The following is a 17,432-nucleotide window of genomic DNA, read 5'->3' as shown; positions in this document are numbered from 1 at the left end:
GCATACATCGATCGGCAGAGCACAAGAGGAAATAGAATAGTATCTCACCCAAACCAGTTACGTAATTTTTAAAAGGCTGCTCTCAAATAGGAAGAGCATTTATCTGTTATGACCATTTTCCATTTTTAGTGGTAATTGAAGTTTTTCATCGGCGGCTCATGCTAAAAGCACCAACACATTGTGATCTTCCCCGCCCGTTCGAATGCAATTAGAGAATTTAATCAAACTCCACAGCAAAAGCAGTGCCAGCCAGGCTATTTTTGAATTTTTCCATCTAGAATCATTTGAGGACTTTTTAATTGTTAGCTGGGTTTATTTATTGAGCTCGGGCTTAAAAGAAAAATAAACAGCAAGGAGGCGAGAAGTGGCTGGAATTGCAAGAGGAACCCAATCCGTGCGATTTTAATCAAGTCTGTCCTTGTTCGCTCCGGTGGTTTTCCTAAATCCCAATGAATTCAACTTCCAACCGGGTCTCTAAACATCACAGTATTTACATCTTTCATCTATTATGATATTTCAAATAAGATTGTTATAAAATTGCCCCAACTTTGGGCAACTGTAGATCATAAAATAGGAAACATTATTGCGTTAAAGGAGAGGAACTGTATCTCATTTAAAACACATAAGCACATAATTTCATAGATGTATATCTGTAGCTGGATATATATCTATGAACAATGAAATTGCCCCCAAATTAAAAGCCTTCTGGCTATATATTTGTAAACACAATCAGATCGCAATCCAATAAAGGGGCCCTTTTGAATTAATGTGTGTCACATGGTCTTCCTATCATTGCGTTTGTAACTTTCCTTTTGAACAGCTCACTGCCTCCTCTTTGTTTCCGTAAAAAGGCAGGAGTTTGTGTGTGGCTTCTTGTTTTCTTTGGCTGATGGTACACGTGACCCTTCCTGTTTTTAAGGCAAGAACATTGGATCATAATCGTGGAAAAGACCAAAAGAAAGAAAGTCACCCTTTTATACCTGCACTGAGGGAGAATCGCCAGCTAATTTCTCATAACTCCTGGCATATAACACTTTGCATTTTAAAAAGAAACTGTCACCTCGCTCATTTTTATGATTCTGATAATGAGAATGGGACTTACATTGTTAACCAGGAAAGTGAAGTGATTTTATATGCGCATTAAAAGGGAGAGACTATTCCTTTAATTTAGCTCATTTAAAACAAAACTTTCCAAGTGACAACCTTTTAGCTGTAATTCACCCATCCTTTGCAGTTCAGTTCTCGTGGGAAAGTCATTCCTGAGACACAGGGTTCAAAAATGAGTGAGTCTTCCTCTTTCACAAACGAAGTCGCCTCCGGGGGGGACCGAAATGTTGTGTGAGTTTATTGCAAGGCATCCCAGAGAGTTCGATGGAAGGAAGCTACACTGAGAGCCAGGAGATCCAGTCACGACCTCTGCTCTGACACATGTGGTGTTTCCAAATGCCTAAGGGCCACACCACCTCAGGCGTCCAAAATCCAACTCAATAAGGCAAAAAGAGGACTCATTGTCTCGTGTGTCACCAAAATCTGTGGTGAATAGATTCAGGCATGGCTGGATCCAGGAGCTTCAGCGAAGCAATGGGAACACAGTCTATCTCCAGCTCTCGGCTCTTTTTCCCCTGTGTTGGCTTTATTCTTGGGATTCCTGTGGTGGTTCTTAGCAGGTCGAGGCTTCTGTCATCCTTGCTGCTGTTATACTCAAAGAAGATCGGGTCCCTCTTTGCACCGGAAAAAAAGCCCCAGTGCTCACTCCCATGGACCATCTAGGGTCATAATTCATCCCAGAAATAATCATCAGGGTGCTACAGCAATGGGATGCACAGTGAGCCCGTGTGCAGGTCACGTGCACAATCTTGGACTAGTGGAATGAAGTCAATCCCGCCCAAATGATATGGATGCAGAGAGGGTCTATGACACATCCTCAGATGCGGCAGGGCTCCCGAAAGGGACAAACCACTAACTTCGGAAATAAATTCTGAAGTCCATTCCTAACGTCCTGGTCCCCACACATTCACCTACAAACCAGGATCTTGGTTCAGATTTCCGGCTGGAAGGTTAAACTCCTTTGCAAGTCATTTGAACCTCTGTTTTCCTCATCTGTAAATTAGGTGCGGCACCACCTCTCCCACGGATCGTTCTTGAGGTCGTGCATGTGAAGGTATTTACCAGAATGCAAATAAACAGTGTTCTTTAAATTACATTTATTTTTTTTAATAAATCATTCTAACGTTTATTTATTTTTGAGACAGAGAGAGACAGAGCGTGAACAGGGGAGGGTCAGAGAGAGGGAGGCACAGAATCCAAAGCAGGCTCCAAGAGCTGAGCTGTCAGCACAGAGCCTGACGCGGGGCTTGAACTCACGGACCGTGAGATCATGACCTGAGCCGAAGTCGGACGCTCCACCGACTGAGCCACCCAGGGGCCCCTTTAAATTGTGTTTAAATTGCACATTATCATTACAGGATACTATGGGAAGTGACTCAGTAGAGGACACCAAATCAGTGTCTAAATGAGTCACGATAGATGCGTTTATTGTAATCATACCTGCCTCCATGTCTGAAAATCTCCAAGGAAAGGGGTGCCAGGGTTTGTGCACTTGTCCTTTACTGTGATGTATGGGCTCCGTCCCCGTTAGATTCAACCTGAATTGTAAAGCACTTCAGATATTCTTGGGGAAATCTGCTGGGATGGGTAAAGTCAATTTACAGCCATGATTAGCATCTGAGTCCAGAGAATGGGTGGCCAGATAGGCAACTCCAATTTTAGAAATTAGCTTTGCTTTTTCTTCCACTGTGATGGCTTCATTTTTTGGTGGGGAATATGGGCTTTATTCAGTGAATACACTTCACATATGAGCATTGTGAAAATACTCCAGCGACACCAAAAAAAGCGCAAAAGAGCCAGCGGGGAAAAAAATTATCCAAAATTCCACTACTCAAGTGGCCGTGGTCATCAATATTTGGTAAACATCATCCCAGACATTATTCTGTTTAGAGAGAGAGAGAGATAAAAGGACAGGTGAAAAAATAAAAGATAGATAAGGGGATAAAAATAGGAACATGTTATGCACACTATCTTTAATATTTAAAAGTACTAAATTCTCTTTGATTTGAATTTAACAGAAGGAAAAAGAAGTTAAAGTAAAATGGGAAGACTTATTTCAGCTACCTAGAATACGGTCTCCTTGCTAAAAGATCCCTTTAAATTACGAAAAGAGATTATAGCACCCATTGATTTGCAGTCATCTTTAAGTTACATTTTAATTTTAGACTATTAACTCCCTGCTATGAAGGAAGAGGAAATTAACACCGTATACTTCCCCCCCTCTCAGTTTTGTACCCGTTGTCTCGCTTTCTACTATTTACATTTTGTTCCGTGAGCAAAATTTCAGTTGGTCCGTCTTAATCCTTTACTGAACGGCAATGTTCTCTGCCTAACCATGATGTCATTATTCCTACATTACTTATTTTAGGGTGTCTTCACGTTGTCTCAATTTAAGGCACAAAATCAATCGGGGGGGTTCTTTTGGGGAACGGAGCTGTGTTTATTTCCCCCCAGAGTCTTAGAGGCACTGCACTCTGCAAGTGTGTGTGTGTGTTTGTCAATATTTCCAAAACCTTTACATCTGAAGGACAAATATAACTTGGCTTAAAATTCACCGAGCACGCCTCTTAATCCTACCTTCAGCACTTTGTAGATATTCATTTTCCAGCACTGACTTCAGTTGTGGAAAATTCTAGAATACGCCTTTATGCCTTGAAATTTGCATGTTCTCCTAGAAGCCAATAGGGCTCCTTTCTTACTCATGAACTTCAGGATTTTCACAGCAGCGTTCATTGGTGCTGCTCATTGCATATCACATGTTCCTTCTGAGAAGCCCATTACTTGTTTCGGTAAAGTTTTCTTCAACTATATCATTTAACATTTTTCTGTGTCACCTGTTCTGTGGCCTCTTCCTAATGAGAGACAAGGTTAAGCATGTGTCGTATTTCTCTTCTCTGTTTATGTACCATAAAGATATATCCATGGGGTGCCTGGGTGGCGCAGTCGGTTAAGCGTCCGACTTCAGCCAGGTCACGATCTCGCGGTCCGTGAGTTCGAGCCCCGCGTCGGGCTCTGGGCTGATGGCTCAGAGCCTGGAGCCTGTTTCCGATTCTGTGTCTCCCTCTCTCTCTGCCCCTCCCCCATTCATGCTCTGTCTCTCTCTGTCCCAAAAAATAAATAAATGTTGAAAAAAAAAATTAAAAAAAAAAAAAAAAGATATATCCTGAAGATATAATCATTTAATATCCTTAAGCTTTGAAAGTGGACGGTGTTTTGGTGGACACAATAATTAGGGGGGCTTAACTGGCATTTGGGGGATGAGGGTTAAAAATCTCAACATCTTTCAACACACAGAGACTTGTCCCATGACTAATGTCCCACTCAAAATGCCAATAGGGCTCTGTTAGAATTAATGTCTTGGATGATGCTTTCTGCAATGATGATTCTAATTTTTAAAGACTCTAACGAGACTTTAATTTGTGTTGCATTTTTCTTTTCCACAGCAGGTTTTCTTCTGGAGTTCCGCTCACTTTTTATCCTTTCATGTTGTTTTAAAATTTCCCCTTTGGGCTCTACCTTCAAAAATCATACTTTCGATCATATTAATATTTGTACGTTTATTGATTTGTCATTATTTTTATTAATAGTATGTGTCTAAATTTTGCCACTATTTTCTTTGGACAATTAATGCTATATAGTCCTTTTATCTGCCTTTTGGTGGGGGAATTCTTTTCCTCGATGTTTATGGTTCTTTTATTTTTTTCCAGTATGATAGGTCACAGGCCGGTTCCTCTACGTACCTTTTTGGATTGGATGGGGCTCGTCATGTGCTGACCTGGGCCAAGGGGAGAGAGTAATGAACTGGGACATCACATGGACACAGACTGCTGTGCAGAACTCCTCTGTTCTTCCACGTGATTTTGTTTACCCTGAGGTAGGTCTCTACCTCATATCTGGTCTTTACCCTGCCAGGAAAGAGGCTTTCCTTTACCATGGGAGGCCTCTGCATTTGATCTGGAATTTCCTGCCTTTCTGTGTTCCTCCACATTGCTTTAAACCCACACTTTCCTAAACAAGGAGCTTTGGTCCGGGGCACCAAAAATAGCATGCTGGTTTGGGCTCTTCTGTACCCCTCCCCCACCCATCACTCCACAATGCCCAACCAAGTCTGCATGGGGACATCACCTGCCCATGCCCTAGATGGTACTGTGATAATCAGTGGGCCATTGGATATACCTTTTACCCCTGGGTCACTTACTCAGGGACATATGCATCCTGCTCAAGGTCCAAGGAGGTGGATGCCAGCTCTGGACCCCCTCCTGGTGTCCTGCCCTTCACAGGTTTTGGAAGATACACGTTATGTCCCATGGCTTGGGGCTGAGACTTTTCCTTGTTTTTAAGGAAGTGAAAAGTTGTTTCATTTTATCCTTTGTTGTCTGGGATACGTCTCCAGGGACAGTAATAGAGAAAAATGTCCTACACCAGCTTTGTTAAAAGCCTGGCTTGAGTCCTGTGTAGAAAAAGAAGGGTTCCCGGTTTCAAAGGGTCTTTGTGATCTTAGATCCATTTTCCCAGATGCATGACCTCAATCCTCAGTTTCTTCACTTTATCTCAGATTTATCTGTAAAATAGGAACAGTCACTCTTCCTAAACCTCACCGAGTTGTTCTAAGAAGGAAATAAATGAATTCATGGAAAGGGCTCAGCACAGCCCGTGACGGCCAGCAAGTACTCGGTAATATCTCCTACTATCGTTACGATTATCCTCACCACAAGTCCACTATCACTGTCAATGTCACCGTCCTCCTGTGGCCGATGTGCAAACCCAGATTCAGGTTAAGTGACTGTCCCAAGCTTTCACAGAAAATAAGAGGCAAGCTAGCTTTCAAAACCCACACCTAGGCTCTACCAATTTCTTCACCCAACACTTTCAGATTCCCTAGAACTTTGAATCAAAATGTACCCATTTCGTGGATGAGAGAAAGCAAAAGCTGAGCTGCCTGAGTGAGTCACAGACTCAGGACTGGAACACTGACCTTCCGCAATCTGGCGCACAAGGAAAGAGGCAAATGCACTCGTTGATTTATGCCCAGAATGTGACCTGACGGAGAGAGAGAGGACAGAGAGAGAGAGGAAAGGGGAAGGGACAGGAAGGAAAGTGGGTCCCACCCACCGGTGCGACCCCAGGCGAGTCCTTTCACGTGTCTGAGATCAAATGCCTCATATGGAAAACGAGGGTAATAACTGCATTGTAAATGTCACGCAAACAGTCTTGTAAAACAGAACTCACTCCTTTACCGCAGTTTTGTTTCAAAAAATTGGTATTCCATCAGTATGTGCCTCTGCAAGGTCATCTCTCCTCTCAGATCTATCTACTTATCTGTCTAAACATCGGGAGAATGTAAACAAAACATACTCCTGGGTATTTTTCCGCGTGGCAAGGATACAGGCGATTTTAATTTTCTCTACGCCTTTCTAAATTTTCAAACTTTCCCGTAAAGAAAAGAACATGTGTTATTTATATTACCAAGGAAAACGCAAGTCTTACAAAAACATTGATTCTGCAGGGTTGTTGTAGGATGACTGAGACAATGAGGGAACGCGAGGGTGACAGGGTTCTGCAGACACGGGTTCGTTTCCCTGGCTCTGGCCTGTGACCCCAGCGCGCTCCTGCCTTCTGCCCGTTTCCGCACCAGCCGACCGGGACCGTGTGGATTCCTGCTCGGCCTGAGGGTTGAACGGGATTCCTCGCTTAAATGTCTCACACGAGGCCAGGCACACGGTACGCGCCCCCCCCCCCCCCCCCCCGCCCAATGCCAGCTCCTTTGCCTTCGCCGAAAATTCCAGCTGGATCATCTTCGGGATGCGCGGGCCAAAACTGCGGCCAAGAATTCCTGAACAATACTGTTTATTTATACAGTAGGAAGATTGAAATCGTTATGCCTTGACTGGCAGGAGCTATTTATAGGCCCTGTTCCCAGCGAGCTGTTGGGAGCAGGGCACTCCTCGACAAATTTACCAACCCCCCTGCCTGGCCGTAAAACTGCACGGGGATCTGTGTGGGCCTTGGTCTCCGGACCACATGAAAGCGGAATCCCTTCCCGATTCCATTAAGCTCAAATCATTGCCTGCAGTAAACAGAGCATGAGAGGGCAGGGGCCTGCAAACCTTCCAAAACGGAGGGGGCGGAGCCAAGCCGAGGGAGCCAACGCCAACGGCCTTCCGCTCAGCGCCACGTGTGGAGTCCAAAGGGGGGCAGCCGTGGATTCCATCGGCGCCCCGGATCCCGACGAGGCCCGGCTCTCTGTGAGCCCTTCAGCGTCGGCCCCAGGGGGTTGACGGAGCACAGCCCTGGAGGGAACACCGTGGGTGTGAACGGATACGATTGGGGCGGCCAGAGGCAGCGAAAGGGCCCGCGGGCTGGAGGAGTCGGGGAGGGCGCAGGTGGAAAGGCTGGAACCGGGAGCTGCTCGGTCAGAGCGGGAGGACCGTGAACAGGCGCTGGGACCTCATCGCGGAACCCACCGGGGACACCGGCGCACGTTAGACGCTCGGTTGATGCTGCCTGGCCGGAGAGTGATATACTTTGGGCAAAATTAAGGTGGAAGGGGGTCTCCGGAAGGCAGGAAGTTGTAGCTTTATTTCTCTCCTCGAACTTGAGGTCTCCCCAGGGTGCCGAGCTGCACGAGGCCACACTGGGGCCAGAGCCCGGAGGGACCGGGGCCCACACAAGTCCCTGCTGCCTCCAGGCCAACTGAAGACTTTTCCGGAGTGCCCGCGAGGCCCCACGTGGAGCCTGTACTCTGCAAAAACCTTGGCCTATTTTTCAAAGTCAGGGCATTGTGAAAAACCTGGACTGTTTCTTTGACTTTCTTCCTTTCTTCTTTCCTTTTCTTTTCTTTCTTTCTTTCTTCTTTCTTTCTTTCTTTCTTTCTTTCTTTCTTTCTTTCTTTCTCTTTCTTTTTTTCTTTCTCTTTTTCTTTCTTTTTCTTTCTTTTCTTTCTTTCTTTTTTCTTTCTTTTTCTTTCTTTTCCTTTTCCTTTCTTTTTCTTCCTTTCTTTTCTTCCTTTTTCTCTTTCCTTTCTCTTTTTCTTTCCTTTCTTTTTCTTTCTTCCTTTCTTTTTCTTTCCTTTCCTTTCTTTTTCTTTCTTTTTCTTTTTCTCTTTCTTTCCTTCTTTTTCTTTTATTTTCCTTCTCTTTCCTTCTTTTCCTTTTCTTTCTTTTTCTTCCTTTTTCTCTTTCCCTCTTTTCCTTTTCTTTCTTTTCCTTCTCTTTCTTTCTTCTCTTCCTTCCTCCTTCCTTCCTTCCTTCTTTATTTTATTCTTTCTTTTAACTGATCCTTAAGTTCAACATGCATTTGCATTCAAGGGAAACCCAGACCACATGTTTTTAATCCATCAACCCTTAAATCATCAAATGTCGTAGGCCAATGGTGTGCAGGCCAACAGGAACAGCAGAGCCTTTTAAAGACGTTCCTCTCTCTAGCAATCAGGAAGTAGCCTTTTTCCAAGAGGAAACCAGATTTCGACGCCAAAGGGGCTGCTATCCTCAGCTCCAGGCTCAGCACCCTGGAAAGCCAGGCAGGTTCGGAACTCAGCACGAGTGTGATTGAAATCGTGGAGCAGAAGGTATTTGGGGTCTGAGAGGCTGTCTTTTCTCCTGTCCCCACCCCCCACCCCCGTTCTGCTGAAGACATGAAGGAGAAAGGCAGGAAAAGGGAGAGGAGGGTCCACTCCCCTAAGGAGACAGGACCAGTGAGTGGGGACCCCACTGGCAAATAAAGGCAAAGCAGATCCTCATTTCACATGTGTGACCTGTGGTGGGCCGTGGGGCCACTCAGTCTTCGCGTCATCCTCAGGCAAGTGGAAACCAGTGTGGGCTCCAGAAGACCGTGGTAAGGAGACACTGTTCAATAGAAGGGAAATAAAATGAAATAAGGTGAAACAAAGAAAAGTGCGTGTAAATGCACATCAGGAAACACACCTGGCCAGACAGAACTCCATTCGCTTTTGCCTACACTCAGAGCCAAGTCTTGCCCAGGTAGTCACAGTACCTCTGTTCCACATACCCACCCACCCGCTCTCTGGCTCGCTGGCTGGGACATGGGCAGGGATTGCACAACCAGGCCTCCGTGGGGCGAACCGATAGAGACGGAAAGCCACCCGCGGCACAATAGAATCTGTCGTGTAATGACCATAACTGCCAGTATCCACAACCAGAGCTCCTCGCTAAGAAACAGTAACAACAGCCGATAATGGTCTGTCCCCATCCACCTCAGGTTCATCTTGTGGACCTCTTGCCTTGAGCCCCATTCTGTCATTTCCCCGGGGTGGAGGTCCGCTTGTGTGCCACAATAACACATGTGCCCCCTACCACCCGTGGCCTGAGATAGACGGATCCCAGCTCCCGATCTTGCCCATGGACCCTTGCTGGGGAGAACCACGTTCAGTTAGAGTAGAGGTCTCCATGTGCACTATTCACGTGCCCCCCAGTCCACAGCCCTCTGTCCCCAGCAGCTGCAAAAGTCTGGGACAGCCTGTCCCTACTAAGTAACGTGCAGTCTGAAAATACTGACCCTGGAGTCAGACTATTTCGGTTTGATTCCCGGCTCTCATCTGAGCTGTGTGAGCTTGATCAGGTTACTTTGCATCTCTGTGCTTCAAAACCCACCCACCGTAAAACTGGATACCGATCGTCCCCACTTAATGATGGCTTTGAAAATTAAATTAGTTAGTGCATGCAAAGTGCGGAGAACAGTTCCCAGCAGATAGTGCCCCCCAAGTGGGCTTGCTAGCATGGTCAACATCATTATGGGCTCAGAGTGACAAAAATCTGTGGGCACAAAACAAGCACATAGCACAGAGGAAGCTGTGTCTTCCCCCTGCTGTTCCTTTCCCTACCCCCCCCCCCCACCAGCAGCAACTCCAATGGTCCAGGGAAGCCTGCAATCATGGAATCTGAATGCTAGGAGGGGGTGAGGTTGGGTGATCCTGTCCAAATACTGCCTTTGGGATATTTCGCCTCTTTTTTTCTTGTTAGCTCCCAACGACAGGTGAGTCTCCAGTGCTTTGAAATCTCCTAAGAAGATTTTTCCCATGTAAGTCAACAGCCCATCTCCCCAGAGCTGGTGATGCAGAGAGAACGTGTTCTCAACAACCTGGACCACCCACAACCAGCGTCCTTGACCAAGAGGCCCCTCCCATCTGCTAATTGGGGCTTGGAGAGACGGCCTGAGCAAGGTGGGTGGGGTAGGTGAGCAAGAAAGGGAAGAAGATGGAGAAATAAAAGGGGAGTTGGGCCAAGAGGCAAAACTTGACCTTTTAGTTCTGCTGTCCTGTCCAGAAGTGAATCATCACTATCTGGTGAAAAGATGTTTGAAGATCCTGGAAGAAATTCTGTGTTAAAAATAACAGGCCTTATAGCCAGAGGAAAGGATGTGCCACCCTATATCGCGAGGACAAGAATTGTCCCCTGGCATCAGAGATCAGAGCCAGCCACGGGTACCTCACTGGAACCGAAACTCTTCCTGCCTTCAAAATCTTTTGGAAACAATTAGAAAGCGTTGCAACGGGCCTCATGTTGGGAGCCATGTGTCACTCTGACAGTCGGGAACAGCTCTGACCAGAGAAAGAGGCGTGAGGGCACTCAGTGTGGATCCCGTCTTTCCTGTTGCTGCGGCAAGGGTGAGCACAAGTGCGGACTGGCCGGCTCATTTGTGTAGAGATAACAATCACCTCCTCCTCTCGCCCTGTCCTCACGCAACAGGGCAGGTCTCAGCATCAGGGTGAGCCTGCGGGCAACGGCTGGTCGGGCGGCCCAGCTGGTCAGCAGGAAGTAAGAGATGCAGCCCAAGCGAACCCCAAGTCCACGCGCACCCATTTAGGGTGCAGCAGTTTGCAGGGGGGTGGGGGTGGAGGGTGCGCCACGGTCTCCCCCCCCCCGGGCCTCGGGCCTCTGGGAACTCATTGGGGAAATGAGGACAGGGATGTGCCCCTGTGCAGAGGTGTCACAAGGGACAGAGTCTACCCCAGCCCCAGGCTCGAGGCAGGAACTGAAACAAATATGTGTTCAGCTGAGACTGGGGAGGTCCCTCCTCAGCACCTTAGAGCCCTGTCCACCAGAGTCCATGCCACCTGCTGCTCTGGAAGACAGTGGGGGGAGGGGAGGGGAGGGGAGGAGGGAAGAGGAGGGGAGGGAAAGAGAGGGGAGGAGAGCTGGAAAACTCCAAAACTTTCCAGGGGTTGGAAAACCAACAAAAGACAAGTGGTCACACACGTTGGGGGGCTGGGGGGTCGGACAAAGCCCCATGTGATGCTGCACAGCAGACCTTCTCCACGTCCTTCAGGTGCTGGCTTGCTTCTTAAATCTGCAAAAGGAGACGGCATCTTCACTGCCCAGTGGAGCACTCCACCCACACACACATCCTTCAAGGCACACACTGAAAGGTACTATCGCACAGCCCTGGGTGCACCTACTGTGGCCCCTGCCCACCTACTGGGCGAACCTCGACCCCAGAGGGGCAGGAGACAGCCTGCTCCTGTTGTCCGGCGGACCCAACATGCAGTCCTGGCTGGGCCGCTTCGAGCTGGGCCATCCTGAACATTCAGGCTATGTCACTGTGGACAAGATGTCCGTCTTCTCTCTGTGCCTTCGTTTACTCACCAGAAAAGATGGAATGATAAAACCCTGCCCCTGGGGAGACCTAGGAGGGGAAAAGTTGAGCTCATGGACATGAATGTAAGCATCGAGCCTGCCCCCTTACACCAACCATCCCCTCTGAGAGCCTCCCCATGTGCCTCTGCGGTCCGTGGAAGGGTGCCGGCCACTTCCCCAGGACTCACACCTTGTTTCCTGAAAGACCAAGGCAGGTCTGGACCTGGTAAACCAAATCTGGCTTCTTCATCTATCCAATGGGCCACGGTTATGAAAGAGGACAGGAAATGAGGGCTCAGTCTGTCAGCTTCAGAGAATCAAAGTGGGGTGGGGGAAATCGGCCTTTTCTGACAGGTGGTCCCATCCCACCGGGAGGCAACTTTTTCTGGGTACCCCTCCGCCCACAGAATGGTCACTCTGAGGCCAGGCCTGGGAGGCCAATCAAGGACAGAGACAGCCACGGGTGAGGAGATAAATGAGAAGGGAAGGTGATCTCACCAACACGAATGGATGACCCATCCATCAATCCAGACGCAAGGCCAGGATTTATGACAAAGTCTTTTCTCCCCACCCGGAAAATCTTCCATGTGTTAGAATTGGGCATTGTCATCAAAGCCCTCCTGATGGAACCAGAAACAAGTTCAGCCCTGAGCAGCATGGTCTCACTCACACACACAGCAAGATCTACCCTCACGAGACCATTTCGCTGTGGGGACAGCCACTCCAAGCCCTGCAGGTGACCCGTGTGAGGCCCCAAAGGGCAATGGGAAAAAAATAATAACAGGGAGTTCAAATCCAAGCTCCACAGCTTAGAAGCCAATGCCTGAGATTGCTCACCTTCGTGAAGGTGTTTTCAGCTTGACGTGAGGTAAGTCCAGGAGCGCCCAGCATGGCCGCCTCCCCACCCCTCCCCCACCCCCAGTTTGGATGCCAGGGGCTCAAACCAGGCTCTGAGCCTCCCAGGGAAGCTTGATGGGCCCCATCAAAGTGCTTGGCAAACCACTTAGGCGTTTCCAGGAAAAAAAGGGAGCCCAGCTTGAGGCCATGGAAAGCACGGTCCCCAATGTTGAGTCAGCCTTGAGTCATGAGCTAAAAACACGCTTTTGCCAATTACAGCTCTCGGCAGCCATAATTAATCCAGGGCTGATGAAAACTGTGTTTTTCACTCAACAGAGGAGGGAATTTCAGGTAATTAGGCATACCCTCATGTATCGGTAATTTGCCTCTTCACATGAGCTCTGACCGCCATGTCCAGGCCTTACCTTCAAAAAAAAAAAAAAACTTACACCAACATTAACCAACAAGATATGTCTGATTTCAAAAGATTACCCTTCGTCCTTAAGTACTCTGAGTGCAAAATGCTAAATACACAAGCCCTTAATTGGTTTTTTTCCAACCCACCTATGTGAGCGTCTCTCTCTAAGAGAGCCGCTGCTCATGGGCTATGCAGCCACGTTGAACTTGCAGATGATTCTGCTCAGAGCTGATCCCAGAGCAACACACTCTGTGGGCAAAAAAGGTGGACACGTTGTGTTTGGATCCATCATTCATTCAGTCATTTGTTCACCTCACCCCTACAGGGAGCCTGCTATGCACTGGGCTCTGGGCTCCATAAGGAGCTGGAAACCCAACTCGAGAAATTGCAACTCGAGATGGTGGTAGCCTCCGAGACCAAACACTTCCTTGTACAGGTGGGACTCCCAAGTCCTAGACCTGCTCGAGTTCACCAGCAAGTTGATGGCACAACAAGGAAGTGAAGCTGGGTCTGTGCCTCCCAGTGAGCCCAGCAGCTCACAGAAATCCCAGCCGTGCCGCCCCCTCTGCTGGGCGGTGAAGGCAGCCCCTCCAGCTTCCCCTGGGTACACGGAGATCACCAGATGTGTCTCAAGGTAGGCCAGGTGGCTACTTACAGAACTAGGTCTTTCCCCCCAGGCCCTGCCCACCTACAGGACACTCCCAGGAGAGGCTCCCGGGCTCCCATGACTCAGGTGGCTCTCCCAGGACAGTGCCATTCTCACAGCACGTTGGTGTTGCAATGCCCAGTTGGATGAGGCAAGTGGGACGTGTGATATCTGCTCAACATTTCCAGAGAGCCCAGGGGAAATTGCCGAAAGCCAGAATTCCTAACGGCTGAGGCCCAGCACCCCCAGGACCCCACCCCTGACTTTTTCCAACATCGAAACCCCCTTTCCTGTTCTTTTAATTTAACAACCTCTACAGAGAAATGGAAATAGAAATCGCAGTCTACGCTGGCTGAGCACCAGCATCTGGGGAGTCAGGGGAAGAGGGGGTGTTGTGGCCCCATTTTACACAGAAGGAAACCAGGGATTTCACCTTGGGAATCCCTTAGGGTCACCCAAGGACTGAAGGCAACTCTGGGTCTGCACCCAAAGGACGCCCTAACAATCACAGTGTTACTACCACTGACAACCTGTGGGCACACACTTGTGCTGGCACCGTGCTCTGCCCCAATGGGAACAACTCACCCAATCCTCACAGACCACACAGAGAGAGGAGCAGAGCTCAAACCCGGGCTCTGACGTATAGGGACGCCTCACTGCTGGGTGGCACCACCACATCCAGTCCCAAGCCGGGAGGGCAGGGCTGCAAGCTGGGCGTGTCACTTCTCCTCTAGGAACCCCACATTTCCACCTGTGAAATGAGACCAGGACGCCTCCCTCAGGCTACAGGAGCTGAGAGTACACGGGGAGCATTCGAGGCTTCTCTTTTGGTCTCCACCTCCAAACCCACATCTTGCTGGTCCACACGTTCCTGGACCTGGATTGGTACATCAGTTCCGCAGACACAACGAACAACAGCTCTTCCGTGAAGGCAAGCAAACACCATGCTGTGAGCCCACAGGCAGGTGGGCGAGCCGGCCAGCCCCTCCCCTGCGCTGGGCCCGTGGCTCTCTCTTGTGACCAGGGGCCCCAGGTAAGAAGGATCACGCATGTCCCTTCTGCTTTTATCACGCTATGGCTCTAAAATTTCAAAAGTTGTTCTTAAGTTACTTATTTCCTGATTCAATAGGCCAGAGGCATAAATGTATTCACCTCCTCCTTCCCAAAAAATGACATCAGGATAGGGCACCTGGGTGGCCTAGTCGACTGAGCATCTGACTCTTGATTTCGGATCAGGTCGTGATCCCAGAATTCTGGATCAAGCCTTGCATCAGGATCTACACGGAGTATGGAACCTGCTTACGATTCTTTCTCTGTATAAAACTGAAAAAAAAGACAGCAGGAAATCTTTTACTGATCACCTATATGATATGCCTGAAAAATACTCAATGTGTCTTGAACAAATTGATTCATTCACTTCTCTAATTTATGCATTCCCTCACAAATAAGTGAGTCTATGAGTGGATGAACGGACAGACAGATGGACCGACAGATGGACAGATGGATGCATGGGCAGACAGATGGATGGACAGACAGATGAACAGATGGGTGGACGGATGGGTGGATGGATGGATGGATGGATGGATGGATGGATGGACAGGTGGACGGATGGACGGATGGATGGATGGACAGATGGATGGATGGACGGATGGATGGATGGACAGACGGACCAACAGACAGATAGATGGATGGATGGATGGATGGATGGATGGATGGACGGATGGACAGTTGGATGGATGGTTGGACAGATGGATGGATGGATGGACAGACGGACCAACAGACAGATAGATGGATGGATGGATGGATGGACAGGTGGGCGGATGGATGGATGGATGGATGGATGGATGGATGGATAGATGGATGGACAGACCAATAGACAGATAGATGGATGGGTGGATGGATGGATGGATGGATGGATGGACGGATGGATGCATGGACGGATGGATGCATGGTTGGACAGATGGATGGATGGATGGATGGACAGACAGATGTCGTATGCTCAGAGCATGGTACTCTGACAGAGGTGCACCCTGCATCAGCCACATGGTCCCTAGGTGGCATTCCCAAAACCACAGGGCACCACCTCTGGCTCTTGCCCTTGAGTACATCTATGAAGGTGTCTGAACTTTCATTTCTTTTTTACTAAAATGGAGCCTCTAATGCCTATTTGAACCAGGTAGTTGTGCAGATTCAAAGAGCATGCCTGGCCTGTAAATACATAGTAACCACCACCATTATTGTTTATTTTTTCCTAAATCGCTGTAATTCACAGCAGAGTGATGAGTGCATGTCCGAGAAGGCAGCACTTGAGCACAGTCTGCTTCGGATGGGACTCATAAGTGTGGCTGCAGGAGTAGGGGCCTTCCAGGATGGGGGATGGACAAATGGAGGTGAGGAATCGGGGGTCAGGACAGGAGAGGCTGCATCCTCAGTCCCTCCACCCAGGGGAACAAGGACGGCTCAGGCCACCGCATGCTTGCCTGCCTGGCCGAGAGGAGCAGCTGGAACAGGAGATGTTTACCCCTTGGTAAGAAGTGGACACCCCGATCGGACAGAGATGTGAATCCCAAGGTGAGAAGGTGGCATTACCTTGTTAGGCAGGGCAGCCATGAAGGATTTGACTAGGAAAGTACTAGAGAAAACAGCCTTTATGAAGATACATTTCACAGTGGCATGAGCAAAAGATTTGAGGCCTGGAGAGAGGAGGAAGGTGCGGGATTCCAGGTCAGAGAAGAAAGGAACACAGAAGCCATGGACGTAGGACGAATGCCTGGATGGAAAAGCGATTGTGGACGTGAACCCAACAGGCCAGCTGTGGGGCAGCGGGGAGGAGACCACTGAGCACCGAGGCCAGGTTCAGGGCTGGCCACGGAAGAGCTGGTTGGGAGGCAGATGCTGAGCTCAGGACGGGCACATGTTTTGAGCCACAGGTGCATCCTCACTACTAGCAGAAATGTGGGACAGTAGCCCCAGATGGAGATCAAGGCTGGAGATGGTGGGGTACGCCATGTGTCCACACCCAGAGCAGGGAGTTGGCATCATCCATACTCCTGGAGCAGAGCTCAGGACAGCCCAGGGATGGGGAGAGACGGGGTAAGGGAAGCCACCAGGCCAAGTCACGTCAACCTTGACTTGGACACAAACCAGCCTTTCCTTCCACCTCTAAAATAATCTTCATTTCACAATAGAAATGACGTGTGTGCGTGTGTTATGTACTACTTTTGAGACCCTCTGGAGACCTCACGGTCTGGTTGCGAAAAAAAGGGACATCTTTACTTTCCTTCATAGCGGGGGCTTCTCAGCCTTGGCAATGCTGATGGTTTGGACCAGATCATTCTTTGCAGCGAGCTGTGGTGTCCTGGGCACCTGCAGGGCATTGAGCACGCTCCCTACCCCTCAACAAGATGCCAGGAACTACCCCTTCCCCAAGCGTGACAACCAAGAAAGTCTCTGGACATTGCCAAACGTCTCCTAGGGGGACGAGATCACACTGGTCGTATATTAAGGGACACTTTCAAACTCAGGCCCTCGAACTTCACATCTAACACACGTAAGAGTTTTAAGAAACAGGAATATCACAGTAATCACAGCGAGGGCATTGCTGTCAGACCCCAGGACAGAGCTGTTGTGCGCTCCCCCGCCGTGAGGCCCTTGGCGAGTGCCTGCAACTTTCTCCTGCCCCGGGGGGTGTTCATCTGTAGGATGGGAAGGTGGAGACGCGAACGTCGCACGAGAGGGGATGCCACCCACACAGTCAGTGGGGAAGGCACGAGGCCTTCCCCAGGAGGGTCTGGGCCACAGAGCTGCTACCGTTTTGTAGCCAGAGTCCCCA

At 49.0% G+C, this 17,432-nt stretch overlaps 2 long non-coding RNA genes across 3 annotated transcripts; both read right to left on the bottom strand.

Moving 5' to 3' along the window:
- Nucleotides 1-374: 374 nt before the first annotated feature.
- LOC147579719 (uncharacterized) lies at nucleotides 375-4,256 on the bottom strand. Its single transcript, XR_015252044.1, has 2 exons — nucleotides 3,685-4,256; nucleotides 375-2,989 (listed from the first exon to the last, which is right to left on the bottom strand). It is a non-coding gene; the product is annotated as an uncharacterized LOC147579719 (long non-coding RNA).
- A 4,060-nt stretch (nucleotides 4,257-8,316) lies between these two features.
- On the bottom strand, nucleotides 8,317-14,459 carry LOC147579718 (uncharacterized). 2 transcript variants are annotated; one of them, XR_015252042.1, is made up of 3 exons: nucleotides 14,186-14,459; nucleotides 12,902-12,961; nucleotides 8,317-8,951 (listed from the first exon to the last, which is right to left on the bottom strand). It is a non-coding gene; the product is annotated as an uncharacterized LOC147579718 (long non-coding RNA). The 2 variants fall into 2 exon arrangements; XR_015252043.1 differs by lacking the exon at nucleotides 8,317-8,951 and adding an exon at nucleotides 11,210-11,412.
- Between the last annotated feature and the right edge of the window lie 2,973 nt (nucleotides 14,460-17,432).

The sequence above is a fragment of the Puma concolor genome, chromosome B3 (assembly GCF_028749965.1).
Source record: "Puma concolor isolate L17-30 chromosome B3, mPumCon1.1.hap2, whole genome shotgun sequence".
In the NCBI taxonomy this organism is placed as follows: domain Eukaryota; kingdom Metazoa; phylum Chordata; class Mammalia; order Carnivora; family Felidae; genus Puma; species Puma concolor.
The sequence above is the reverse complement of the archived record's forward strand: the minus strand, read 5'-3'. Positions and strand labels throughout refer to the sequence as shown.